This window comes from Somniosus microcephalus, chromosome 14 (assembly GCF_052327205.1).
Source record: "Somniosus microcephalus isolate GS21.2 chromosome 14, FLI_Smic_1.0, whole genome shotgun sequence".
NCBI classification, from domain to species: domain Eukaryota; kingdom Metazoa; phylum Chordata; class Chondrichthyes; order Squaliformes; family Somniosidae; genus Somniosus; species Somniosus microcephalus.
The window spans coordinates 81,554,498-81,569,308 of NC_141000.1; the positions used below are offsets into that span (position 1 = coordinate 81,554,498).

Here is a 14,811-nt window from a genome sequence, read left to right on the forward strand (position 1 = left end):
TCTATGTTGTAGCCTCCCTTCCTCTTCCTGTTCCTCCACTTCCTGTTGCACTTGCTCCTCCTCCTCTTCCTCCTCCTCCTCTTCCTCATGCTCCTGCTCCTCAGCTTCTCAGATCATATTTTTGAGACAATTAAAGGGTAAATTTTTATGTTTGTGCTCCCAACACAGAAATCCATGCGATGGGAATGTGTATCAGGGACGTGGCGTAGAGCTCAGAGTACTGATCTTTGGCCCGTACAGTTTTCTGTCCATAAACTAACGCATGCCATGAATCAGGGGCACTGACCGCTGCACCAGAATTCAGACATATGCTCCTGTTGCCAGAGTACAAAACTGTAAAACTTACCCTTATATGTTTTGGTGTGTTTAGAAGACAAACAACATCTTACATTTTCAAGATACATTGTTGCTTGATAAATATTGCAAAACATGTAATTATACTGAAGTATGACCTAAATAAACCAAAAATATTTATTCTTACCATATTTATTGCACTATATCTCTATTCTATATATTAATTGTGTATGTTTTGTGTAGCTTATATTACACAGTGAAAAATTATATTTAAAAAATACTCATTGTCTGTATTGTAATGATAAAATCCAGGTCAGTGGTGGTGGTTTACAGGAAATAAACTACTTTTATAATTAATAGCCTCTTCAGCATTTACATGACCAGTACGACTCTGTGGTTTATTTTTTTCTTACTCAGGTTGAGCTTGACAGTACACAACCGCAGTGTCCTGTATGTACCTGAACTGACCTTCAAACCTCACATTCAGTCCATTAAATTTAATTAATGGAAAATCGTAGGTGGCATGCCAGTGAGGGTGAGGTTTCATGCTGGAAACACACACTTAGGAAATGGGGCCTTCAATATCCACCTCCAAGCAGCTGCATCTACCTCACCCCACCAGCACTGAGACCTTCATTTAAACTTGTTTTTGCTTTCAGTCTTGACTTCTCCAATGATCTCCTTGAAAGCTTTCCGAGCCTCACAAACTCCAACATCTCAAATCCTATTCTGTACCACTTCCTGCACACCTAGGGTTGCTGACTCTGTTTGGACCGTTTGTTGTCATGTCAAACTAAAGAAGAGCTCCAAAGTAATGAAGGATTCGAAAATTTCATACATCTTCCCACTCCACCCCCAAAGATTTATTTGGTTTTTAAAAGAAACCCTGGTCAGACTGAGTTTTAAAATCCAGAGCACAACAAAATGGCTGCGGTCAGACCTCGTGACCGAAAGCCTGTCAGTTTCAATTCGGACCCTGGCAAGCTAACAGCTTGTGTCTGCAGCAAGGAGATCACGAAACCAGGCAAGACTTTTGTTAAATCTGGATATCTTTAGGTAGTGTGTCCTTCAAATAATCGACAGAGGCTGCAGATAACAATCAACAGGTGTTTACTGGATGAGGGTTGCTCTAAAACTAAACAGTACAGATCCCTACTCAGGGTTATATACAGGTGTGGTCAGTGCCGGTACTACAGTATACAGGAGCTGTAAAAAGTAGTTCTCCCCTTAAAGGTACATACACTACAACTTTTGCATATGCATTGGGGACAAACCCAATTACAATCAGACCTACGCATAAAGGCCATCAAGGTGTTTGCTCAAACAATCAAAATAATCAGCGGGGCCGTCGAGACTGGGCTGGCCCCCATCAAAGAACCTGTTGGACAAAGGAGAGCAGTTGCAGAACCGGCAGGAACCGATTACCGGCCATCCAAGTCGATGGGCCAAGATCAATACCTTTTGTTTAATTCCAGCCCGCTCAAATCAGACAAAAGAATGAGCTGATTGAGCGTAGAGATAAGGGCTATCGAGGGGGGTATAACTAGCCTCTCGAGAAGCCATTCGCTCTCTCTCGCCTCGCCTCCTGCGCCCTGCCTCGCCATCAACCAAGGAAGAAGACCATCGAAGGAGAGCCCGTCCAGAGAGGTAGGATACCCTGTCAGAGATCTTTTAATTACTGGGGTATCTCTACCTGGACGGTGAAGTCTGTGCAACAGCGGGACCACGTGACATTGGCAGGCAACAGGGCAAAGGGGCAAGGCTTTTCTTTTAACATCTCAGACCGGTGAGCATTAGACTTCTGACCCATCGCAAGATAATCTAGCTAGGTGTAGAGGGTGGGAGTTAAGGGGATTGCTGAATTGTCATTTTAGCCATTTTCCCTCGATGTGCCGTTTCTCCTCCCCTGTTAAGTGTAAGTGTACTGCATTCATATCATCCTTTTGTATAGTATTGTTATCTTATTTTCTCTGTTAATAAATTTTGGTTTTCTTTGTACCAAACCACTGGTCTGCTCGTTTGTCTATATCGCTATCTGCCAATAAGTCTGGGGATCAGAACTAAGGGGTGAGCGATCCGAACCACTCAGAGATAAGGCAGCCGGAGACATAACCGACTGGCCAAAGCAAGTAGCAAAACCCCCTACAGTAAAACACTTCCAACTCTGCTTGGAGGTTTTATCACTGGCTCGCCCACCTCCAACTGCACCCTGCTCCCTGCTTCTGCCATTGGTCACTCAGTATTTCAATCAGTCAACAACAATGGCTACAATACCCATAGTCCTTTGTGGTCCAGAAACCGCTCTATCCATGGCGTGGTTTTGCCGGAGCACACATGTGCCAGAGCCGCATTGCATCCTGGACGCATTGCGGTTCTGTTGTTTCTTGTGAGTCTAGCTGTAACAAAACATGAGAAGAAAATGTCCCTATAATTTTTTCTCTGGATTGCTTGCAGGTAATTAATAGGAACATGGGAATTGTTAGGCACAATAAAACCAAGGTCCATCTAGTTCGGCTTCTACCATCCTGGTAGCTGCATGTTACAATGATAACGGAGTTGTTGACTAATCATGGCAATCAATCTTTATCAATTAGTCTATTACAGACTCAGAGATCGGGAGAGGAAACCGCAGTGGTGGAAAGCTTTGGGAACCAAAGGTCCAAAGTCACCTGTTACTGCCAAGCATGCTACGCTTACCACATGTCATGTCTCAAATTGCTCATTTACTGTATCCCAAAATATTATTTTCTGAAAGAACTCTATCTAACGTGCATTAGATTAAATCAATACCCTCTGCTTCCAGCATTTCCGAGGGAGCCTGTTCCATAGATTGACCGCTAGCTCACTGAAATAATGGGGGGGAATTTTAACTCCCAAAAACGAGTGGGTTTAGGTCAGGTGAGAAGTTAAATTTTAAAAAATTCAAACTTGAACCCAACCCACCTCGGACCTGCCCACTTCCGGTTTTAATGGAGCGGGACAGGGGGCGGGCAACCAACCTGCTCCCAGGAGGCAGGTTCCTCATTTAAATATTTTAATGAGGCTGCGTGCCTAAGATTTTATCTCTCTTCCAACTTTAACACTGGCCAGCTGGGTTTCCTGGGCCTCGGGAAACTCGGTAGCTGAAGGGAGGCGAGGACTGATGGATGGAACAGCAGCCTTTCCAGCACTCCTTGTGGGCCAGGAGGAGCAGGAGTGTTTCCCTCCCCGGCCCCCCAAGGTACCCTGTTAACCTCCCCAGCGATTGGACCCACCCCTCCATGATCCGATGCATCCCTTGTCCTACAGGTCCCCTGCGATCTCCTCCCCTCCTCTCTCGATCTCTCCGGCCACCCCGTGATCTTCTCCCCATCTCCCCCAATCTCTCAGGCCACCCCATTGATATCCCCTCCTCCCCCAATCTCTCTGGTCACCCTGCGATCTTCTCCCCATCTCCCCCAATATCTCTGGTGACCCCATCGATGTCCCCTCCTCCCCTGAGCTCTCCGGCCACCCCATCGATAACCAGCACCCCCCCAACCCCCGAATTTTCCCTCCCTCCCTCTGCTACGCTCCCCGGCTGTGGCCTGGTGCCTCAGGCCTACCCGCCTGACAGCCGGCCAGCCTCTCAGTCTGGCTGGCTGTGGCCGGAAAATGGATTCCAAAAATGGTAATCAGGTCCCGCCGTTAAATTTGACAGGACCTGAGGGAAACCTGTTCTTCTAGGTTTCCTGATCGCTAAAATTTCCCCTTAATATTGGGGTTAATATCGGGGCCAAAGTTTCAGTAGATTAGTTTTGAATTGACCTCCCTTCAAGTGCAAGTTGTGTCCTGTGGTTCTGCTGTTCTGGACAAGGTGAAACAGCTTGTCATGTTTAATTCTGGGAGACTCCAGTGCAATCTGTATTGATTTCTTTGTGGGTTCAATGAGAAGACATTTATGAAAGAGAATGTCTTTTAATCTAAAGCTTTGTTCAACTCTTTTATACAGCTTTTACAGGAGACACGATGCTGTGATGCATCTAGAACAAAACCGAAACTAAAACTAACTGCCTTGCTTCTCTCGGTCACATGCCCTCTGCTGGTCAGGCACAAGCAATCAATACATACAAACATGCTATTGAGGCATCATAATCGAACAGGCAAATACCATCGCTATTTGCTGATATCATTACACAATCCAGAGGGTTAGTAATCCTGTGCAACCTGTCACCCCTGTCCTTGGCAAGTTTCAGTTCACTTTCAGATGTCTTGCTCTACCCTGTGTCTACACCTGTTCCTGCTCTATATCCTAGCTCACACTGTCTGCTCTTTTGACTCTAATCTAATGTACACCCACTCTTGATGGTAGAGCCTTCAGTCATCTCACGCCCACACTCTGGAATTGTTTTATTAAACCTTTCCTCCTTGTTACATCTCTCGATCTACAAAAGGCTCATCAACATCACCTTCAGTCACCTTGCACTGAGTCTCCTCCAATTTCCTGCCTGATGTTTGATCCCTACTTAGAGTGGCTTGGGATATTTCACTATCGCAGGAACTTTCAACTTCAACAGGGGCACAAACAGGGCAAAATCAGATTCAGAAGAAACTTCTTTACCCAGAGAGTGGTGAGAATGTGGAACTCGCTACCACAGGGAGTGGTTGAAGCGAATAGTACAGATGCATTTAGGGGGAGGGTAGATAAGCATATGAGGGAGAAGGGAATAGAGGGTTATGCTGATCGAGTTAGATGAGGAAAGACGTGAGAAGGAGCATAAATGCCGGCTTGGACTGGTTGGGCCGAATGGCCTGTTTCTGTGCTGTATAGCCTATGTAATCCTATGTAAAGTTAATACTTGCCAGCTCTTCCTCTGCTCACCCTCACATAAACAACCTACTAGATTGGTGTAAAGGTGTTACATCAATAGGAGCGACTACAGCCCTGTCGTGTGTTGCTGTCTGCTAGTTCCTGTGGCAAGATGTGGGAGTTCCTGATAGCACTTTTATCTGACTTTAGATAGACTTTAAACCAGTTTAATCATAGATAGGGTTTCCGCCACACTCCCGACAAAGTAATGCTAGCAGAGTGGGAGCAGCTCCAAGGAATTTCCTGGCCCTTGGCTCATAACAAGCAAGAGCTGAAGTTACAAATTGAGTATATAGGCCAAGCTAAGAGTGAAATAGTTAACGTGAGCTACAGGAGAACTTGCATTATTCAAGTGGGTCAAGTGGAGAATGTCACAGCGTGCATGTGACGTAATGGACGGGTTCTCTGCCTGCAAGTCAGCCTGATTGACAGGCGGACTTCCAGCCAGGCGGGGAACGCAGGCTGGACACCGCAGCAACAAGTAAGTGCTGGGTCCAGGTGAGGTGGCGGGGGGGGGGGTTCCAAACCCGGTGAGTCCAAGCCTGGGGGGTGACAAGCCTGTGGGGGCGGGTCCAATCCCCGAGTCCGGGGGGGGTGCGGTGGGGGTGAGATCGATCTTTGTGAGGGGTCCGATCCCCGAGCCGGGAATGGGGGGGTGGGGGTGAGATTGATCTTTGTGAGGGGTCCGATCCCCGAGCAGGGAATGGGGGGGTGGGGGTGAGATCGATCTTTGTGAGGGGTCCGATCCATGAGCCGGGAATGGGGGGGTGGGGGTGAGGTCGATCTTTGTGAGGAGTCCGATCCCCAAGCCGGGAATGGGGGGGTGGGGGTGAGATCGATCTTTGTGAGGGGCCCGATCCCCGAGTCCGGGGGGAGGGAGGGGGGTGGGGGTGAGATCGATCTTTGTGAGGGGTCCGATCCCCGAGTCTGGGGGGGTGGGGGTGAGATCAATCTTTGTGAGGGGTCTGATCCCCGAGCTGGGGTGGGGTGTGGTGGGTGAGATCGATCTTTGTGAGGGGTCCGATCCCCGAGCCGGGGTGAGGTGTGGTGGGTGAGATTGATCTCGGGAGGGATCTGATCCCCAACCCCGGGGAGGGATGGGCTGTTGGTGGGTGAGCTCGGGGGGCCTGGAGGAAGCACTCCTGCTCCTCCCGGCCCACAAGAATTGCTTCCCGACACTGTGGCCGCCTTGTTGCAGCTGTCAGGAATCCCGAGCCTTGGATCCCTGGCCGCCTGCAGTTAAACCTACAAAGCAGCTTAAAGTAGAGGCTTCAGTTCTCGTTAAAAAGGAAATTAGGAAAGCAAAGAGAGGGCATGAAAAAATATTGGCAAGTAAAAACAAGGAAAACCCAAAGATGTTTTATAAATAAATTAAGAGCAAGAGGATAACTAAAGTAAGAGTAGGGCCTATTAGGGATCATAAAGGTAACCTGTGTGTGGAAGCGGAAGACATGGGTATGGTTCTTAATGAATACTTTGCGTCTGTTTTCACAAAAGAGAGGGATGATGCAGACATTGCAATCAGGGAGGAGGAGTGTGAAATATTAGATGAAATAAACATATAGTGAAAGAGGAAGTATTAAGGGGTTTAGCATCTTTGAAAGTGGATAAATCCCCAGGCCCGGATGAAATGTATCCCAGACTGTTAAGAGAAGTAAGAGAGGAAATAGCAGAGGCTCTGACCATCATTTTCCAATCCTCTCTGACTACAGGTGTGGTGCCAGAGGATTGGAGGACTGCTAATGTGGTACCGTTGTTTAGAAACGGAGAAAGGAATAGACCGAGTAAATACAGGCCAGTCATCCTAACCTCAGTGCTGGGAAAATTATTGGAAAAAACTCTGAGGGACAGGATAAATCTTTATTTAGAAAGTCACGGATTAATCAGGGACAGTTAGCGTGGATTTATTGAGGGAAGATCGTGTCTGACTAACTTGATTGAATTTTTTGAAGAGGTAACAAGGAGGGTTGATGAGGGTAGTGCATTTGGTATAGTCTATATGGATTTTAGCAAGGCTTTTGATAAGGTCCTGCAGACTGGTGATGAAAGTAAAAGCCCATGGGATCCAAGGCAAAGTGGCAAGTTGGATCCAAAATTAGCTCAGAGGCAGGAAACAAAGGGTAATGGTCGAAGGGTGTTTTTTGACTGGAAGCACGGTGGCATAGTGGTTAGCACTGTTGCCTCACAGCGCCAGGGACTCGGGTTCAAATCCGGCCTCGGGTGACTCTCTGTGTGGAGTTTGCACATTCTCCCTGTGTTTGCGTGGGTTTCCTTCGGGTGCTCCGGTTTCCTCCCACAGTCCAAAGATGTGCGGGTTAGGTTGATTGGCCATGATAAAAAAAATTGGCCCTTAGTGTTAGGGGGGATTAAATATGTGGGGTTACGGGGATAGGGCTTGGGTGGGATGGCTGTCGGTGTAGGGACCGGGTGCTAGGGTTTGGATGATCAGCCATGATCTCGTTGAATGGCGGAGCAGGCTCGAAGGGCCGAACGGCCTACTCCTGCTCCTAGTTTCGATGTTTCCAGTGGGGTTCCGCAGTGCTCAGTAGTGGGTCCTTTGCTTTTTGTGGTATATATCAATGATTTGGACTTGAATGTAGGAAGTATGATTAAGAAGTTTGCAGGTGATACAAAAATTGGCCGTGTGGTTGATAATGAAGAAGAAAGCTGTAGACTGCAGGAAGATATCAATGGACTAGTCTGGTGGGCTGAACAGTGGCTAATGGAATTCAATCCAGAGAAGTGTGAGGTAATGCATTTGGGGAGGGCTAACAAGGCAAGGGAATACACAATGGGCCAGAAATTCGTGAACGGGGCTTGCCGCGCATGCAAGCCCCGTATATGCACTTACCCGACGCTCCTGCCGATCACCTCCAGGGATGCCTGGAATTGGTGTTTCAAAAAGAAGAATCCCGGGCAGCGTATGACGTCACGCCGCCCAGGAGTGCAGCCAGCGCGAAGCCTGGAGCGTGCAGTGCAAGTGAGACACGCCCCTTAAGGTCTCATTGTAGTAGGACACGCCCCCAATCTCTCCAAGCAGCTGCAGAGGACTTTGTAGTTACACAGCTGCAGGGAAAGTAAGTTATCTGCTATTTTATGAATGTTTTGTGAACTTTTATAAAGTTTTAAAAACGTTTACATTATTTTGAAGAATCTGAAGTAGTTTTAAACAGAATTAAAGCAATTTTAAGACTTTTAAAAGCCCTAAAAGAATTTTTTTAATTCCATGCATTTATTTAGCAATGTCGTCGTCATACGTGTCTTCACACTGTTCCCTTTGGGGAACTGTATGAAGTGGTGGAAGGATTTATGGCCATGATTAACGCTCATTCCGTGACCGTAACCATCTTTGAACCAGCCATTAGGGCGGTTACTCCTATGGCGGGAGGGTTTTACGGGCTCCCACAAGCTATACAAGGAGGGGGGCCACCCACACCCACGGACGCAAATATCCCACTGGATGTCAACCCAGAATTTAGAGCCGGAGCTCCGACTCCACTTGCCGGGACTGTCTGGAGCGGGGTTCGAAACCCTACCCTGATCTGGCCCAGCGGCGGGGATCCTACCGCTATGCCAAAGGCCCAATCCGATTAGCAACGTGAAATGGCTGGAATGAGCACAATTCACGGCATTAAAAGAACTCACAATTGAACTGATGATGACCTCAGCAATCTCCTCAAGGAGGTGGAGGCGCAGCGCCTGCTCATCATTGGTAATGAGAAGTCAAAGGCGCCGCAAAAAGGGCAGATGATAGCTTGGTCTTTCAAGTGGCAGCATAGGGCTCCAGTCACGGGGAGGGAAAAAGCGCAGGAAACGTATGGGTGTCACCTTTTGTGCGGAGTGGGCCTTTTGCGTAGCAGTAAGCATCCCCGCCGCTGGGCCAGAAGGAGTAGGGTTTCGAACCCCACTCCAGACAGTCCCGGCAAGTGGAGTCGGAGCTCCAACTATAAATTCTGGGTGGACATCCAGCGGGATACTTGCGTCCGTGGGTGTGGGTGGCCCCCCCCCCTCAGATGGGTTGTGGGAGCCCGTAAAACCCTCACGCCATAGGACTAACCACCCTAATGGCTGGTTCAAAGATGGTTATGGTCACGGAATGAGCGTTAATCATGGCCATAAATCCTTCCACCACTTCATACAGTTCCCGAAAGGGAACAGTGTGAGGATATGTACGACAATGACCTCTTGCGCAATGCACCTCCTTGGACCCTCAGTCGCAGATGCGAGGGGGCAAATCGTGCAATTGTTAAATTTTTCATTTTTTTTACATGTAAAATGTTGGCCCAGTAATTCCCTTCCAAATGCGCGAGTACGGTCGGGGTACTTACGCGTCTGGCCGGAGGAAATGCCGGTTTTCAGCATGCACAGCGCATGCGGGGAAAACCGGCATTTCCTGCCCTCTGAACGAAGGGGTTCAGAGGCAAAACGCGTGCGCAGTAAAATTCGCCGCTTTCATTCATGATTTCAGTGAGGTCAAGTCCTTACAACTTACACATGAAAAAAGCATGGGTACAGTTGCTCCAGAGGCTGCGGAGGAAGATATTTCTTATCGAGGAGCTTCTGAAAATATGTATGTCTGTATATATTTCTTTGCGTGTTATGTATATATTCCTTTACTTATGTGTATGAATGTATTATTTAATTATGACTTTCAGAGAAAGTAACTTATTGGAAAATCATAATTAAAAACATACATTCATACACATTAGTAAAGGAATATAAAACATACATACATATACGTAAAGGAATATATGCGGACATACATACATAATTACTTATTACTGATGAAAAGTTTCTTTCTTAAAAGTGCTGGAAATGTTACATTACTCATTTTAGAACACTCATTTTCACATTCCATTCACACAGCCACAATTGCTCCTTCTACCTACCGTTCTGAAAACCCGTTTAAAAAAAAAAATTTAAACTTTAAAACTTACTTAAAATTTCTTAAAATAACTTCCCTCCCTTTCCCAAACAAAAATATTGCCTTTCAGAAGCTCCACGATAAAATATATCTTCCTCCGCAGCCTTGGAACAACTTTACACCTGCTTTTTTCAAGTGTAACTTGTAAGGACTTACCCTCACTGAATCCATGAATGAAATCTACGAAGTTCACTGCGCAAGCGCTGCCTGTGCAGTCGCACGCGCTGTGCCTCTGAACCCCTTCGTTCCGAGGTCTGGAAATGCCGGCGTTCCCCGCATGCGCTGTTCATGCTGAACGCCGGCATTTCCAACGGCCAGATGCGTGAGTACCCCAACCGTACTCACGCCTTTGGTCACGAATTTCTGGCCCAATAAATGGTAGGACACTGAGAAGTGCAGAGGATCAGAGGGACCTTGGAGTGCCTGTCCACAGATCCCTGAAGGTAGCAGGACAGGTAGGTAAAGGTGGTTAAGAAGGCATATGGGATACTTGCCTTTATTAGCCAAGGCATAGAATATAAGAGCAGTGAGGTTATGCTTGAACTGTATAAATCACTAGTTAGGCCACAGCTAGAATACTGCGTGCAGTTCTGGTCACCACATTGCAGGAAGGATGTTATTGCACTAGAGAGGGTGCAGAGGAGATTTACGAGGATGTTGCCTGGGCTGGGGAATTTTAGCTATGAGGAAAGATTGGATAGGCTGGAGTTGTTTCCTTTGTAACAGAGGAGGCTGAGGGGAGACCTAATTAAGGTGTATAAAATTATGAGGGGCCTAGTTAGAGTGGATAGGCAGGACCTATTTCCCTTAGCAGAAGGGTCAATAACCAGGGGCATAGATTTAAAGTAATTGGTAGGAGGTTTAGAGGGGATTTGAGGAGAAATTTTTTCACCTAGAGGGTGGTGGGGGTCTGGAACTCACTGCCTGAAAGGGTGGTAGAGGCAGAAACCCTCAATACATTTAAAAAGTACTTGGATATTCACTTGAAGTGCCGTAACCTACAAGGCTGTGGACCAAGTGCTGGAAAGTGGGATTAGGGTGGATAGCTCTTTATCGGCCGGCACGGACAAGATGGGCTGAATGGCCTCCTTCTGTGCTGTAAATTTCTATGATTCCATGAAATTGCCAACCCACCTCCTGGCAGCGGGTCGGCTGCCCGCCCCCATCCCGCCTGAGTAAAAGGTGAAAGTGGGCGTGTTGGAGACGGGTTTTAGATTTTTCCAACCCATCTGTTTTTTCCTGTGAAAATTCCCCCCAAAGAGTTGTGGTGAATGGCTGTTTACGGACTGGAGGGAGATATACAGCGGCGTTCCCCAAGGTTCGGTACTAGGACCTGTTTTTGATATACATTAATGACTTGGACTTGGGGATACAGGGCACAATTCTGAAATTTGCAGATGACACAAAACTTGGAAGTGTAATAAACAGTGAGGAGGATAGTAATAGACTTCAAGAGGACATAGACAGGCTGGTGGAATGGGCGGACACATGGCAGATGAAATTCATAGCAGAAAAGCGCGAGGTGATACATTTTGGTAAGAAGAATGAGGAGAGACCATACACATTAAATGATACAATTTTAAATGGGTTTCAAGAACAGAGAGACCTGAGGGTGCTTGTGCACAAAACTTTGAAGGTAGCGGGTTAGTTAATAAGGCATATTGGATCCCGGGCTTTATAAATAGAGGCATAGGGCTGGATTTTGTCAATGGGGACATGATGGAGGCGGGACTCCCACTTTTTGGGTTGTAGTCCCGTCTCCATCGATTTGTGGCCAACCCACGTGATTTTCCCTTGATTGACCTTGTTAAGCCCGCCCAGCAGGCTCAGCAGGCCAATTAAGGGACACCCGGCTACAGGTGACATCAGGGATTGACATTTCATCTGTCAAGAGCTTTTGACAGATGAAATATCAGCGTTTGACAGCTCTGTGAAGCTGTCAAACACTGACAATCTGACTTCTAATTTGAGTCCTTCTCCACAGACTCAGTTAGAAATCTCTCCAGAACAGAAAGCAGAATGCTGCAACTTTTGACAGCTCACGGCCATTCTGCTTTCTGTGCCAGTGAGATGAGGGACTCCTGAGACCTGAAGGAAGGAAGCCTGCATTAGTAAGTAAAGGTAAGTAAAACTTATTTAAACATTTTACACACACCAAACACACTTACCTCTGCACTCATCCACCCATCACTCACCTGAACACCGGACATCTCGAACCCTCCAAGCCCTTTAGCCCACCTCGCTAACTTGGCGTGGTTTGGAGCCGTCAGGCAGCCCACACTTCAGGGCTAAAAATAGGGATTAGGCCAAAAACTGCCTGTTAACTACCTGTTAACAGGCAGTTAATTGGCAGTAATCCCCTTCCCGCCTTGGGGAGGCGGCTTCCAGCACAGGTCGGGTACTCGCCCCCTGGGAAACGGGCATGGAGGCGGGTTGGGGGCGGGAAGGGTTCATGCCCCCCGATTCTGCAATTTTCCCCCCACTCCCGCCTCCAAACCCGCCTCCATGGGGCTTGGAAATTCGAGCCCATAGAGTACAAAAGCCAGGAAGTTGTGCTAAACCTATAAAAAAACTAGTTCGGCCCCAGCTGGAGTATTGTGTTCAATTCTGGGCACCACACTTTAGGAAGGACATGAAGACTTTGGAGAGGGTACAGAAGAGATTTACTAGAATGGTTCCAGGGATGAGAGATTAGAGTTATGTGGATAGACAAGAGAAGCTGGGGTTGTTCTCTTTGGAGCAGAGAAGGCTAAGAGGAGATTTGATAGAGGTGCTTAAATCATGAAGGATTTAGATAGTGGCAATAACGGAAATGTGGCCTAAAAACGGTGAGGACTGGGCACTTAATATTCAAGGGTACAAGGCCTTAAGGCATAAAGGATAGGGAAGGTAAAAAGGGAAGTGGGGTGGCAGTGCTGATTAAGGAAGACATTGTAGTGTTGGAAAAAGAGGATGTTCATGAGGGGGCAAGGATAGAATCCATTTGGTTAGAGTTGAGGAGCAAAAAGGGTATGATCATGCTATTTGGGGTATTCTATAGGCATCCAAATAGTGAGAGGGAGGTAGAGGAGCAAATCTGCAGGGAAATCGCAGAGATATGCAAGAGCTATAGAGTGGTGATATTGGGGGACATTAATTACCCAAATATCGATTGGGATAATGCTAGGGAAAAGGAAAAGGAGGGGGAGGAATTTCTGAAATGTGTTCAGGAGAATTTCCTTGACCAGTATGTTCTTGGCCCAACTAGGAAGGAGGCATTGCTGGATCTGGTGCTGGAGATTGAGGTGGGCCAGGTCGACCAAGTGTCTTTGGGAGAACACTTGGGTCCGAGTGATCATCATATCATAAGATTTAGATTAGCAATGGTAGAAGCAAGGAACACTCTAGAGTGGAACTTCTAGACTGGAATAGGGCTAACGTCAATGATGTGCGAAAGGATCTAACCAGGGTAAAATGGAACCAAAGACTGACAGGAAAAACTGTAACAGAACAATGGGTGATCTTTAAGGAGGAGATGTTCCAAGTACAGGCTAGGTACATTCCAACAAGAGGGAAGGGAAACGGAACCAAAGCAAGGGCTCCTTGGATGACGAGGGTGATAGAGAAGATGATGAAACAAAAAAAGAGTGTGTGTGATGCATGTCAGGTAAATTCTTCAAGTGAGAACCAGACCAAATACAATAAGTTGAGAGGGGAAGTGAAGATGGAAATAAGATTGGCAAAGAGAGAATATGAGAGTCGAATGGCAGTTAACATAAAAGGGAATCCAAAAATATTCTACCAGCATGTAAACATTAAGCGGGTAGTAAGAGGCGGGGTGGGGCCTATTAGGGACAAAGAAGGTGATATATGCTTAGAGGCGCAGGGCAAGGCTAGAATACTCTGAGTACTTTGTGTTAGATCCGTGGTTCAGAGGATAAAGAATTACACGGATGCTGTATATAAACAAACAACAGGTCTTTACTGGAGGAGGGTCATCTCTAGACTGGAGTACAGAGGCATGCGCACAGCTTATATACCGGTGTGGTTACTGCCAGTACTACAGTATACAGGAGCTGTAAAAAGTAGTTCTGACTTAAAGCACATACACTACAATTCCTCCCTTTTTAGATTAATAATACCCCCTTAATATTCAAAAGACAATTACATTTTTACATGTACATTCAATAACAAAAAGTCCATTTATAGATTCAGTCTTTGGGGTGGCCTCCTGACCCTTTCGGGATAGCGCCTCTCCGGAGGTTCTTGTTCTTGGTGCAGAGGCGATTCTGACCCCTTTTCATCGGGTAGTTCATCGGGTTCCACTGCTACTGGGTCTGAAGTAGATGCTACCGGTATGTCGGGTTCATCCCCAGGTACTCGAGACATGGGGTTGACGCCTTCCTGTGACGCTAAGATCTGATCGACGTGGCGTCTCACAATGTTCTCCCCAACATCCACTGTGTACATTAATGGCCCCGGCCTTGTACATATCGTTCCGGGTTGCCACTTCTCTGTTCGACAGTCACGGGCCAAGACTGGTTGCCCTACATTGAAGCTCCTTGTCGGCTTCTCGTTGATGTGCTGGAATTGTTTGTCCTCAACATTTCTTCGCACATTTCGTCTGAGCAAGTCCAGACGAGATCTCAACCTTCGGTTAAAGAACATCATGGCCGGGGTCTGGTTGGTAACTGCATGTGTCGCGTTTCGGTAGGCTAATAAGAAATTGTCCATCTTATGCTGTAGTGGAATTTCCTCGTCGCACATGGCCTTTATCGCCTTCTTA

General features: G+C 47.0%; 1 protein-coding gene across 1 annotated transcript in view; it reads right to left on the reverse strand.

Moving 5' to 3' along the window:
- The window catches only part of LOC147107615 (kelch-like protein 13), a 132,772-nt gene that overhangs the window by 71,297 nt on the left and 46,664 nt on the right, over positions 1-14,811 (reverse strand). The window lies entirely within an intron of this gene.